At 37.0% G+C, this 13,672-nt stretch overlaps 1 non-coding gene across 1 annotated transcript; it reads right to left on the bottom strand.

Moving 5' to 3' along the window:
* Window positions 1-3,438: 3,438 nt before the first annotated feature.
* Window positions 3,439-3,511, bottom strand: Trnah-aug (transfer RNA histidin (anticodon AUG)). Its single transcript has one exon. It is a non-coding gene; the product is annotated as a tRNA-His (tRNA).
* Window positions 3,512-13,672: the final 10,161 nt, after the last annotated feature.

Genomic DNA, 13,672 nt, shown 5'->3' with positions numbered 1-13,672 from the left:
TAAATAATGGTCAACGTTATTTTTTAAGGTACCTCTAATACAGTGGTTCTTAACCTTTTAGTTATGAGGGACCATTTTACCAAATGTATGTCTTGCCGGGGACCACCCAGTTGGTTTACCTAAAAACCTAAATAAAGGGTTGTTTGATAAAGAAAACAAGCACAATTTTATAATTAGCACTCATTTCTTAATTATTTGGCAAAAATCTAAAAGTTACAGATTTTATTTTAATGTGATTTTTGTGGCTGCATACTCTTTACTAACTTCTGAATTCTTGGTTCAGTGCTACTCAAAGCTAAACGCATGTCGGCAGTGGCATCCAACCGATTTTGATGCTTGTTTTTAATAATCAGAAGCGTCGAAAATCCCTGCTCGCATAGATACGTCGATGAAAATAAAGTTAGGTAACGTATAGCAATGTCTCGAAGCTTTGGAAAAGAAATTGCTTTTTGGCTCCAATAATCTTCAAGATTTATTCCTGATTCGAATGTATCTTTTAAGTTCGTGTCGTGTTGCATTTCAATCACTTCTTCTTGAATTTCATCAGAGACTTCGGAAACGTTGACTTTGAAAGGATTCCGGATCAGTTTCTGAATACTTTTGTCCTCACAGTCAGGAAAATAGCGATTGAATTCACTTTTTAAATTAGTCAAATGGATCATCATGTTCTTCTGAATTTTATCTTTAATATCTGCACCTAGTCCGTCAATAATTTGGTTGAGCGTATCAAATGCAGAAAAGTTTTTTCTTTCGACCTTATTGATCCATAGCTCGATTTTAGCAATAAATGCCCTGATTTTATCTTCATATGCAAATATGTTGCTCATGCCTTGCAACTTCAAATTTCCTGACCCTTGCAGTTGAAGGTTCAATTTATTTATTTGCGCAAAAAAGTCGACCAAATAAGCAAAACGTACCTTATATTTGGGCTCGCAGAACTAATCTAGCAACTCTTTGTTTTCCTTGTTACTTAAGAATATTTGTACTTCCTCTCTTAGTTCGTACAGCCTCCACAGCATGTTTCCTTTGGAAAGCCAACGAACTTCAGTGTGGAAAAGCAGAGTTTCGTGTTCAGAGTTCATGTCAGAACACAACTGTTTGAATAGACGAGTATTGAGTGCGCTCTTTTTAATGAAGTTAACTACTTTTATAGCAGTTTTCAGAGCCATAGTGAAACATTCCGGGAGCGTTTTGGCAGCCAATGCTTGACGGTGAATAACGCAGTGCGTCGTAATTGAGGAGGGATTTTTGGTTTTTATCAATGCTGCAAGACCAGAGCGAGAACCAAGCATAGCAGGAGCACCGTCAGTACAAAACCCGGCAAGCCTTTCCCACATAAGTCCATGTTCCTCCATATATTGACTTATAGCATTCATAACATCTGCACCTTGCGACGTCGTTTTAAGTTCATGAGAAAATAATAACTCTTCTTTAAACATTTTATTGTCCTCCATAAATCGAATAAATACAAGTAATTGACAGCATTGCGAAACATCGGTAGACTCATCACATTGTAATGCAAAATAAGGGCTGTTTTTAATCTTGTCAATAACTTGGTCTTCAATATCAGTTGACATTTTTTGAATGCGTGACTTAACTGTGTGATTAGAAATCGGTATTTAACGAATTTTCTTTTGAGCTTCCGCGCCTAAAAGCTCCTATGCAACTTTGAGCATACAGGGCTTTATTAAAGATTCGCCGATTGTGTGTGCTTTTTTCGATTTCGTAATCAATTTTGAAACTTCAAATGATACAGATTATGTTTTTTCAGATGTTGAATAACTTTTTCCACTGGGTCCAAGTTTCATTTTTTTAAGATTTGTTAGTTTGCCTTCAAAGAATTCTCGCGAATGGTTACAGAACTTCGGATGCACGGTCTTCAAATGACGTTCCAACTTTGCCGGTTTTAAAGCGTCGTTAGAAAGAACAGTTGCACATAAAACGCATTGCGGTCTAGTTTCTCCATTAATTTCTATTGAAGTAAATCCCAGCTTAATATAGTCGTCGTCATATTTTTTTTGTTGGAATTTTCCTGAAAACAAAGTTTTAGTGATAATACAGACAGGTATAATCTTATGTATACCTTATGTATTACATGTACACCTTATCTTATGGATAATAAAAATGTGTTGTTTTGACAAGCTTTTATTTGTGAGGTCTATGGCCAGCTGTGGGAATGACGGTAAAAGTATCTACTACTCAAGATGTGTCAAATGAGCCCAAATACGTCGGTATTATTAAGTAGGTACCTTTACTTACATATACATCACAATCTGCTCAATTATACCAAACAATTGCATTGTAACCGAAATGACATTATTATGTATTACCGACTTTGCCTCTCAATTGGTTGAGAATAACTGCTTTGAAATATTAAGTTGTAATGGTACGATTCCACCAAAATACTGTGCAGCACAGTGCAGCACACCGGTGGAATCTTACCTTAAGGTTAACCCGAAAAAACAAACAATGCAAGTCAAATAAGGCTTGTTTTTAATTGCTCACTAAAACGATTAACCTAACCTACAAAAGTACTGAAATGTGCATTAGTTTCCGTTTTATAAAAATGATTAAAAACAACAGTAGGTACCTAATAAGAAACCTAGCATATTTACAATGTGACGAAAATAAAGTAAAATTAGTAATCCGCAATTAGTTAGTTGTGTGGCATACCTAAACCAAACAAATAGATAATATTTATTTTACTTACCTACGTAGTATTTATATCTGGAGTAGTTATTTACTATAACTACCTTCGTGCATTAAGGAAACTTACTTTTTGCTGACGAACTTTAAAAATTAAACCAAGTACTGTAGTAGGTAAGTACTCGTCACTCTCTCAAGGCCACGTTACAAATCCCTACCGCTCATTACATCGTTGACGCTACAAGCTTTGAATATATATACTGTATAGAAGTCGCCAGCCCAGGTTAAAATTTCTAATACGGTTTTGAGGTAGTTGGTTAATTCACCGCCGCAATCGCCACCATCTCTAGGGCATCGACTTGTGGTGGTCCCTAGCGGACAAGTGCCGAACTCTTCAAACACCCCTTCCCCCTCCCGTTGAACGACCTCGAGCTGCAGTGAATGATGGATGAGGGGTGCGGGGAATGACAGCGGGCGACAGTGCTGCATTCTAACGTGTACACAACAACTAAGACGATACAGGGCGTTACGGCAGCGCACTGCAGCGGTGAAGTTCCCAAGCTGCTCATTTTACGCTCTTGAAAAACGTAGAGTAAATCCTATCCACTCGCGACTTCTATACAGTACATATATTCAAAGCTACAAGTGACGATCGGCAACCCGCGCCGATAAAACAAAGAACGAATTATTTACAGGTAACCGTTTTCTTTGTGGACATTGTTGACTCGTAGTATTAATTCTTTCTTTAAAATCTTTCTTCGTTTTAATGAATAAAACATAAATAATAACAGTCGACCCTGCCAGGATTCGAACCTGGAATCTTCTGATCCATAGTCAGACGCGTTATCCGTTGCGCCACAGGGCCATCTATAATTTTACTCACTGCAAGTACGTAGTTATTGAAGAGAAGCTACCTTGATAATAGTACGATACCTTTAGGCTGGTGTAGATCTATACGTTTCCGCCGCTGCGGCTAACGTGGGACTCGATTCTGAAACGCACACCGCGAGGAGGCGGTAGGTGCGAGTGTAGCCTGCCGGCCGTGTCGTGGTGTTCTCGTTTACAAGATCCCCAGTTGCGAGGCTATGCCCATTAATGACAGTTTTAGTTCATTCCCGTGGCCAGTGATTGTAGCCTCGTGCACAGGAGCTTAGAAATTTGACGAACTGTCGTCATGAGCGACGAGCTGCAATCAGACTCCCGCCCGTGGCTGGTCGTAAGTGTTTGAGAACACCACAATGAGGCCCACAGTCAGAAGTACACGTCATCGCTACGGGGCGACTGAATTGCGCCCCATTGGAAAGGGCGCCTTTCAGGTGTTTTCAAGCACACATACAATTATTTAAATCCTGATAGGCTGCCTTTCCAGAACGAGTTATCAACTGAATTTTAAACCGAAAAGGATCCTGAAATGTGCCCCATTTGAAAGGGTGCATTTCAGGTTTTTCTTCATATGCAAAATAATTTGTAAAATCCTGATAGGCTGCCTTTCCAGAACGTGTTATAGACTTCATTCTAAGACAAAAATTATCCTGAAATATGCCCTATTGGAAAGGGCGCCTTTAATGTTTTTCTTCATATGCAAAACAATTTGCAAAACTATGAAAGGCTGCCTTTCCAGGCCTTGATTTTTGCTTTGTTGTTTGCGGGAAAATATCCTGAATTGTGCCCCATTGGAAAGGGTCCCTTTCAGAAATTTTTAGTTTTCGTTAGATCGTTGTGGGCACTGAATTTAGCCCCATCGGAAAGGCCGCCTTTCAGGTTTTTTCCTTGTACGCATACAGTTCGTAAAATCCTGATGGGCTACCTTTCCAGAGTTGGCTGTTTGCTTGGTTTTAAGCGAAAGAAAACCCGGAATTGTGCCTCATCGGAAAGGCCGCCTTTCAGGTTTTTTCCTTGTACGCATACATTTCGTAAAATCCTGATCGGCTACCCAGACCGTTTATACTATTTATTTTATTCCAAGACAATTTTGATTTGTTCCATACTGTTGAATGATCGGCGCAGATAAAACAATTTTACACACAAAATAGACGTATGTTCTGGTTCCTCCGGCACCAGGCTCCAGGCGGTGGATTGTGATTGTTGGTCCGCCATCTTGGATTGTGACGTACGGCGGCCATCTTGGATGAGTGTGACCTTGACATTTGACCTTGACCCCGGTGGTCATATTGGATCCGCCATCTTGGATCTGCCATTTTGGATAACATCACTTTGTTTTCTCGAACATTCCGGAATTTTTTTTCCCGCCATTTTGAATTAGGTATGATGTCACCGTTGCAATTTCCGTTACGTCCGCCATATTTAAATCGAGAACCCCACTCACTCTTAATGAAATTTTTGTCACGGCAGCCATATCGATTTTTTTTCTGTTCCACTGGAGACACCCATCTTGGATGCTGTCGAATTAGTTCCTGTTGTTTGGTCCTAGAGAGCGCCAGCGTCGCTCTTGATTTTTTTTCTGTTCCACTGGAGGCCACCATCTTGGATACCGTCGACTATGTTTCTGCTGTTTGTTCCTAGAGAGCACCAGCGTCGCTCTGTCTCATCACATAAGGTGGATGTTCCATTACCTACCATAGCTATTATGGTCCTTATCGACATAATACATTAATTTTTTTATGCAAAATACATTGTAAGCGCTGTGATTCGAACCATCGCAGCTCTGATATCTAGGTTGGAAAACTACGCCTTTAACCACACGGCCACCGAAACATTTACCAGATTGAGAATTAAATAAGGTATATATAAAAATAACATGCATATTCGGACTTGTGATTTTTTTTTAATTTGAAGTAATAATAATATTATCACCTTTTCGAGACAGAACCACCATCTTGTATTAAGACGTAACTGATTCAATTATCGTTACGGTCGCCATCTTGAAAATCCGTAATTTGTATGTTAGAAAATCGGGAAAATTTTTAAAAATCTTAAAAAAAAATAATTAATCGAATTGAATAATAAAAATTTAATAAAATATTACTTAAAAACCACTGTTAAACACATAGTTATGCTCGCCGATTTGGATTATATAAATGTGGCACTTTTCGTTACCCCTGCCATCTTGGTTGAGTACGATGTCATCGTTACACTTTACGTTACGACCGCCATATTGGATCCTATTTATGTTGCAATTTCCGTTACGCCCGCCATATTGAAAATATTTATTTATTATCCGATTTTAATGAAAAAAGGTCAAAATTCATCAAATAATTAACTTATTAGAATACTGATTGATTATATCGATTCCAGTCCTCGGTTCGATTCCCGGCGAGAGTAAACATTCGATCCTTCTTCCACAGAAGCTACCTAGACTGACCTCACACAATAATAATAATAATAATAATAAGGAATATATATCGTCAGCTGGTATGACGTCATGTCCGCCACCTTGACTTCGTCCGCTGGAGGCCGCCATCTTGTTTTCGTCTGCTAGAGTGTGCTGGCGACATGTTAGTACAATTTTCTGTTCACCATACCTTTGTCCTCAACTGTTGGCATTGAACTTTGACCTTGACCTTGAAATTTGACCTTGACCTTGAAATTTGACCTTGACCTTGACTACCATCATATATCCGACATTTTGTGTTCAGTACATGCTACCAGGACCTACCACCTGCTAGCGGTCATTGTCACCATCTTGTTTTCGTCTGCTGGAGTACTCCATCTTGTGTATACTCGTCTTATAGAGTACATTACCATCATACTTGTTGATACGGTGATTGCTACAGTGGCTCTGAGGCTGTTGACAAAGGCATAGACTGTGATGAAGCACCTAAAGCTGATAAGATCGAAGAATGTGGCGGTATCCAGGTATTTTGGCTCCTTTGAAATTTATTGTTTATTACTGTACCAGAAAATAAATGATTCCTATTTATATTTTTTTTTCAAAGACTATTAGAACCAGTCATTTTTTTTCGCAAGAAGCAGTGCCAACCAATTAATGGTTATGTTTTGTTTTAATTTTTTTTAAATATATTTCTACAACTGAAGGGTTATGGTATGTGACAGTCGTAATAAGGCTGCAAAAGTACATTGCAGAACGTACCTTCCAATTTTCCATTTAATTAATGGTTTTAGATGCACAAATTAATACGATATTCTGTAAAGTATATTTTATCGATTTTATTTGCTTGTAATAAGCACCCATTTTAAAAGAATCTGAAAATTGAGATTATCATAAACAATTTAGTAAAACTAACTTATATATAGTCACATAAAACAGGAAAAGCATTTTATACATTAATAACATGAAACTCTTGATGTATTTTCCGCAATTGTTTCTGTAATTTAGACTCTATACACTGCGTATATTCTGTAACACAGTTATATAGCATGGCCTTTTTTTTTAAACAAGTGGGTTTTTTTTAGAGACGATTTAGCACAGTACTTAATAGTACTGAGGCGAGGACCACTTGAACTCAACACATACTGCAAGCAAAACCAAATTTACCAAGATGAATCATCACTTAAGGTAAACATTCTTGCCAAGATGGGCCTAACTTGAATGCTTAAATCAAGACAGGAAAATTATTTTAGCCCAAAAAAAAAAACTTTCAGTGTTAGCAGAACTTCATCAAAATCATAAGTAGTTGAGTTCATTTGGTTTTAATTTTTCTTTTTCTTTTATGCAAAATTATCAACATTACTAAAATATAATTTTCTATATGCATAACATATTCGTTTCTTCTTCAACCATAGAGTATACAGTTTTTTTTAACTAAAACACAACAAAATGTGTACTTATAGAACAAAATAGTAAAAATTAAAGTTTTTGATGCCAAGAATAATAAATTCAAACTAATAATGTTAACAGCCTGTATTAAAACATTAATACTTGGAAAAGAGTGATAAAAAACAAATTCATTTGAATACAGAATTCTAGAGATAATATTTTAGTTTTTAAATATTTTCTTTAAAACAAAGATGGCCATCACAGCAATTGCAACCTTTAGAACAGAAAGTGCAAAAAGTACAATGGAAAACAGACTTTATGACCCATGTACAAAAAAACTCACATATTTAATACGGGCATCAAACAATGGAGAAAAATCTATACTACCCGAAAGAGACTTGAAAGAAAACTATCGTTACACAAAAATCGAAAATCAGGCTCTAAAAAATTACTGTCCATTATAGAAAATAAGGAATAACTAAAATACTTAACTCTCCGAAACCTTCATGCTTTCGTGACTTTCTCTCTCCACCCCCCCCCCCCTCATCAAAGTGCTACCTATGTTTTGTCGGCATCGGGGTTCTCCTCTCTCGATCTGCTTAAAACCCGAGGACATAAACCCTATAATCCCTCCCGCTTCCCTCCCTTTGATCTCTAAAATCCTCTGGAAATTCGGAACATTCGAGAAGCAACTGAACCCTTCTCGAAGATTCTTCATTGGTCTGTATTATAATCGGAACAATTAGCATCAAGGCGAGGCTTCCGCTGTTATTCTTCTTCTTTCAAAGCTCTCGACTCTAAATAGCTCTGAACGTTTGTCATTTTTTCAGCACACAGCAAGACCCTATCTATAAATTGTGAATATGTTTAACACTACGTCGCATGTCTTCGTTTTTTCCCACAGTAATTCTCAGGTAATATTAACTTCACTTATATATCATGTCCTCAACTGTGATTTTAGTGAACGAAACATAATAAAATAGTATTCAAGAACTTAGTGACATTACACAGTCACAGTGCCTGGAACTGTTTTTTTCTTCAGAAAAATTATATTAATTATAAAATACCAGATACCGAAATAAAATTTTTTGTACGCTCCTCACTTTTAACTCTTTGATATTTAATTTTCCTCAGTTACATATTTATAATTAAAGCTTGGGCTTTTTTTTGAACTAGTAATTTTGATTAAGAAGCATGTTGAATGTTTTTCTCATATCACTATGAAGAACAATTTCGGAAATGGATTGATATATTTCTTCTTCCTTATTCCAGTCACAATAACGGCCTGGTCTCTCACCCTTGCTCATGTGAGTCGTGCCATAACTCTGGACTTAGTGGTCCGTACCGCGCAGATGATAGTGTAATGGCCCACTTCCAGTGGCGCTCAACGGGCCGAAGTGCTTTCATTTGGCCGTTACCACCTCCGGGGAAAGATGCTGTCTCGATCCCTCGCTCCTTATTGCTCTGCTGGGTCTGGACCGCTGCCCCGCCCCACACCACTCTGGGATACCGTAGTGCGTGCAGACACGTGTATGAGGTGCCCGCAAAGCTTCTGCTTCATTAAACTTATATCTGACCTCTGAGGCTGACACTTGCTTTCTGAAAGAGTGCCGAAGGTTTGAATTCGTCTTGATCTTTCCTGTAGATGCTGTGACAAGCTTGCTGTGGACTTGCCTTTGGTTAACTTGTATGAAGCTTGCCGCATGCTAACATGCGTGCCAAAACTAGCTTGCGGCAAGCATCATACTAGCTTCAAAAAACTTTTTTTTTTTTTTGCAATATGGATTTGCTCAGGCCGGTATTTGTATCAGAATTTACTAAATTATTTACTTTTTACTAACCGTGTTAAAGCTCTTACACACGTTCTTCCATTTACATTAATGTGTAACATAATAGCTGTCGGTGTATGGCATATGGTGGGAGTAATTAAGTGAATGCGATGGAAGTCAAGAAACGGAAAAGTGTAACAACCACAGTGATGTCATATGTGGCGGATGGCGCGAACCAAAGTTTACAAAGTCAAGGAGAAACTTTATAGAACCTATTATCTGTTTAATGAATTTTAACAATATGGACACCATTTTAACAATATTCCTTATCAAAAATCAAGTCTAAAGCCGGGATTTAGTATTTGTTTATGAAGTATTTTCACTTTGATCAGAGCTGTTTCATTTTACTGTTTGAAATTTCAGTCCGCTAATCAAATAATTCAATAGTTCACGCAGCTTCTCCGGCAGCGAATTCTAGCCGCGGGAACAGAAACTACGTGTGATTCGCGTCCAGAAATTTGCTTAAATTGATTTATCTCTGCATTATTTTTAAGATTCTGCGTCAAATTTCGTTTCCGAGTTTCGTATTATAAGTAAAATGGAAAATCAGAACTCATGATTTGCTCGTTACCGATGTTAGATGTTACTCATCACTGTCGAGTTCTTAAATATTCGCTCACTTTTTTTTCGCACTTGTATTACATCACTTCTCTTTGTTTATATTACATATTTGGCCACATTACACTACAGTTTCTAGAATACTGTGTGGTCCCGCTTAAATGACTATGACAGACGCGTTGGCCAGATTTGTGTCGCTGTAACACACGCAAACTTCAAGTCAATCAAATCAACTACATACAGAATGATGTTCGGTGAGGCTAGTAAGATGCCTTTAAATATTCACAAAATTTCCCTGTGTTAAGTTTTATACATACATTGCTTACACTTACAAAATACAAATAAAGGGCACACGGTGTCTGAAATAAATTCTACAAATAAAATTAATTCTTCAGACCACCTATACAATACATGTGAAATGTTGTTCATATAGTGTGCACAGCCACGCGTGTGTCTGTTTAGCGGTGAACAAGGAGCGTATACATTTGTTTTATCAGACAGCCTTTTTATTAGAGTTAATTTTGTGTGTTCAAAAGTTAACACTGTGAAATGTGTGTCTTTTGATTTTTGATGTGTTATAATCTTTCTTCTCGGTACTCGGCATTTGGTTGAGTAATTTCGTGAATGGTATGAAAGTCGATTGAACCGGAAAAGGGGTAAACACGGTGCTGCCGTCGTTAAAAGTCTCAGAAATTTCGAAAAATAGTGTACCTACGTGATTCATCCTTATATTATAACTTTCGCGAACATAAAGGGATAAACTAAGCGTATTGGTGTGCCAAAATTAACTTTATAATAGTACAAATATACTTTTATACCTTATGTTATAATTTTTTATTATATAAGGAGTTATAATGAGAACCTAAAAATTAGGTAATATATTGTTAACCAACATATATTTGACGCCATGTTAAATATAAAAATTTAGTAATGAAATTTTTACTTTTAAATCTTATATGTTGAATATGCTCAATAAGGTTAAGGTTTGTTTGTAGAAAGTATTTACAGACAAATTTTTGTTGTTAAAGAAAAAATGAATATACATACCTATATATATAATTAGTTCAATAGTATGAGTTTTTAAATGTTTCAGGTTAATTTAGTTTTACAGTAGGCCTATGTATCTATTGGACTGCAAATTTTGTTTTAAAAAATACTTTAAAGATAGCGACACGTTCGTACTGCTTTATAGAACCAACAAAACACATTTGACGTGTCCCTGGATAATAAATTATAGGTATTTTAAAGTGGAGATTAAATCTTGTTATGACTATTTAATTTTACAAAATACATTCCAGGATATTTTACTACCATATAGTTTACTTTAGCACACCAATAAACAAAGAATATCCCTCAAAGATCGCGAACCATGCACGGGTAGATCAGGCCCCGATTTCAGGTAGCTTGCGCTCTGGGCAGATAATCTTTAACCGCTCCCCTTACGTTTCCAGTTCCCCAAATATAATAAAAGATTACAAATTTAAGCTCATTACATTTTTTTAAGTAAGTACTAAGGTTTTTTCAAAGATTTAGGCTCTTTTTTATTTTATATTATTTAAATTTAATAAATGGTTGTTGCAGTTTTATGCGACTGTTATAACTACCATATTATTAGAAAGTTATAGTATTGTTACGACCTATGTGGGGAGAACTGGGTTCGTAAGGCATAGCCCAATTAGGTTCTATTACAGTTTAATTAATTACTAAAATTTACATTAACAATAAATAATTGTAATTAAAATTGTTCCATCAGAAATCACTGGCACTTAAAATTGTTTATTCTCAAGTCAATCAATATCTGTCAAGTTCCGCAGTTCGCACTTCTCACTGGAGCTACACTCAACAGTGTCACCACGTCACTGTCCACTCATATAGTTTCTCACCACTCAGTCGCCGCACTTCCACGATCCAGTTGAACTCCACATTGCCCAAATCTCAGTGAGGGGGGGGGGGAAGGTGTCTCTCACTCTTTTGTCGATGTCACACTTCCGTTCGCTCGCGGGGGCCGGCTTTGCTGCTCAACTAAATAGTGTGTCGTCTTTCCAGAACCGCTGAGAGCGGCTGTGACGTGGCACGTCATTCTGGGCTGACCCGACGCTTGAAACATCAAGAAACGCGTAGCTCATTCACGCCACTCCGCGCGGCGGTCCGCGGGATTCCCAAGGCCGCTCAGCGATACATAACAGCGCCGAGGAAGGACAATTCGCGGGGAGCGCAGGTGGGAGGAGTGTAGCGACAACCCTTGTAATCCAGCCATGCGCGCGTGGCATGTCTTACGTCAGTGGACCGCACGTGACCCGGCGCGTGAAGCCAGTGGCCGTGCAGGGCTGCGAGCCAGCTCCGAACCTGGAATCGCGGTCTGGTCTCACGCGTTCATAACAGTATACTGTATATTCTAAACGAGTTTTAAATCTATTTCTAAAGTATTTGTTTTAAATCCCGATTTTTATAAGCGCACTTTAATAGCTATTATGAACTAACATTTCTCCTGGAAATGTATTTTGGAATATAATCATTTCTGTACGTTAAAAAAATTATTTTTCCTGTATCTCTATTTTTTATCCATTCATTTTTTTTTTCGCACAACAAATTCTTCCGTCCCTTAAAAATCTGCCGCTCTGGCAAATTCCTGGTTGGTCCGTTTGTAAATCAGGGCCAGGGTGCATGTTGCACACGTGGGTCCGCCATCTTGACAGCTGTGGCGCATGGCTGTAGCAGTTTCTGCATGCATGCGCATTGGACTTTCAACCTTTTAAATGTCCGTTATTTAATGCACGCTTATTTCATTGCATTTCTGGTGCATACTAAAATTTACCCTTGAAAACATCAAAAACAAAGGCGACATTAATTACGGTCTAGGGGGAAATGTCATATGTTCAGCTTTGAGGCATTTATATGGGACGCGTTAGGTACTCCTTTTGATCGGCTAGCCCTGAGAATTCAATAGTGCCATCTTGTTAAACAGAAATATTGTTAGTTTTTAAAGAGGGGAAAAATAGTATTATCAGTTTTTCTTAAAATCAATCCTTTCCGTATATTTATCACACTCAGCATTGTTTTAATGTATTCTACGTTACATTTGGTGTGCTAGTTTTGTATTTGAAGTTTATTTACAACATGAGAACACACAAATTTGCTCGTTACCGAGATTAGATGTTGTACATTATTGGCGAGTACAGAATAAACTCGCTCATTTTTTTTAAGTATTTACTTTATGTACTAATTGGCAGGCCACAAAGTGACATTCAGAAAACTTTAAATGTTACACTATTTAATTTTGAATTAATTAATTTTTTTGTTGTAGTGTGTTTGGAAAAAAATTAAATGACTTAAAAAACAGACAGCTTCTCTTATATTAAAGGGTTTCCATAATTTCGAATACCGCGAGATTGAAGCCTTATTTCAAAAAGCTTAATATAACTATGTAAATATATTATATACATGTATAAATAAAAAAATTGTGTTTTTATATTTTTGAAATGTTTTACTTTAAAAATTAATGACTTTGAAGTTAAATGTTTATGTGTACTTTAATGAGAAGACCTATAATGTAAACGTTCGATAACTGTTTTGCAAGAGACGTGGAAACGTTTTTGATAAAATTTTCTGTAAAAAATAAATTTTCATAGTAATGAATAAGTGAAGAATATTGTTGAATTGCAAATAATAATAATTAACTTTATTTCAGCAATTTTCTGGGAAGAAGTGATACGCGGAAATCTATAAAGCAACAGGAATTTTTATTTACCAGCACCTTGAAAACTGCCTACTAGGTCCATGCTTGGATTCATGTAAAAAAATCAGTTAACTGGCAAAACTGAACAAAGACAAACTAAAAGTAGCTTTAGCACTTGATGAAACATGCTCCCTTATTCCAAAATATTATTTAATCTTAGTTCGTATTATGTAATCATCTGCGTGCTACAAACAGCTAACCAGTAGCTAAATAACGAGCGGACCT

This window comes from Bacillus rossius, chromosome 7, assembly GCF_032445375.1.
Source record: "Bacillus rossius redtenbacheri isolate Brsri chromosome 7, Brsri_v3, whole genome shotgun sequence".
In the NCBI taxonomy this organism is placed as follows: domain Eukaryota; kingdom Metazoa; phylum Arthropoda; class Insecta; order Phasmatodea; family Bacillidae; genus Bacillus; species Bacillus rossius.
The sequence above is the reverse complement of the archived record's forward strand: the minus strand, read 5'-3'. Positions and strand labels throughout refer to the sequence as shown.